We start from the raw sequence: 1,063 nt of genomic DNA, 5'->3' as shown, positions 1-1,063 counted from the left end.
TTGGATGCACTCTAAGTATGTTTTGACGCATTCTAAACATGTTTTGATGCACTCTAAATATATTTTGACGCACTCTAAACCTGTTTCGATGCACTCTAAAAATGTTTGGTTGCTCACTAAACATGTTTGGATGCACTCTAAGTATGTTTTGACGCATTCTAAACATGTTTTGATGCACTCTAAATATATTTTGACGCACTCTAAACCTGTTTCGATGCACTTTGACGCACTCTAAAAATGTTTCGATGTTCTCTAAACATGTTTGTATGCACTCTAAAAGTGTTTGGATGCACTCTAAACGTGTTTGCCTGCACTCTAAGCCTATTTTAATGCACTTTAAACATGTTTCGATGCACTCAAAACATGTTTCGACGCACTCTAAATATGCATCGACGCACTCTAAACCTGTTTCGATGCACTTTAAAAATGTTTGGTTGCTCACTAAACATGTTTGGATGCACTCTAAGTTTTGAGTGCAACCAAAGATGTTTAGAGTTCGTCAAAACATATTCAGAGCGCATCCAAACATGTTTAAAGTGCGTCGAAACATGTTTAGAGTGCAACCAAACATACTTTCAAAACATGTTTAAACGCACTCTAATTAAACATGTTTTGACGCACTCTAAAAATGTTTCGATGTTCTCTAAACATGTTTGTATGCACTCTAAAAGTGTTTGGATGCACTCTAAACGTGTTTGCCTGCACTCTAAGCCTATTTTAATGCACTTTAAACATGTTTCGATGCACTCAAAACATGTTTCGAAGCACTCTAAATATGCATCGACGCACTCTAAACCTGTTTCGATGCACTTTAAAAATGTTTGGTTGCTCACTAAACATGTTTGGATGCACTCTAAGTATGTTTTGACGCATTCTAAACATGTTTTGATGCACTCTAAATATATTTTGACGCACTCTAAACCTGTTTCGATGCACTCTAAAAATGTTTGGTTGCTCACTAAACATGTTTGGATGCACTCTAAGTATGTTTTGACGCATTCTAAACATGTTTTGATGCACTCTAAATATATTTTGACGCACTCTAAACCTGTTTCGATGCACT

Source organism: Tarenaya hassleriana, unplaced genomic scaffold, assembly GCF_000463585.1.
Source record: "Tarenaya hassleriana unplaced genomic scaffold, ASM46358v1 Cleome17, whole genome shotgun sequence".
Taxonomy (NCBI): Eukaryota; Viridiplantae; Streptophyta; class Magnoliopsida; order Brassicales; family Cleomaceae; genus Tarenaya; species Tarenaya hassleriana.
The sequence above is the reverse complement of the archived record's forward strand: the minus strand, read 5'-3'. Positions refer to the sequence as shown.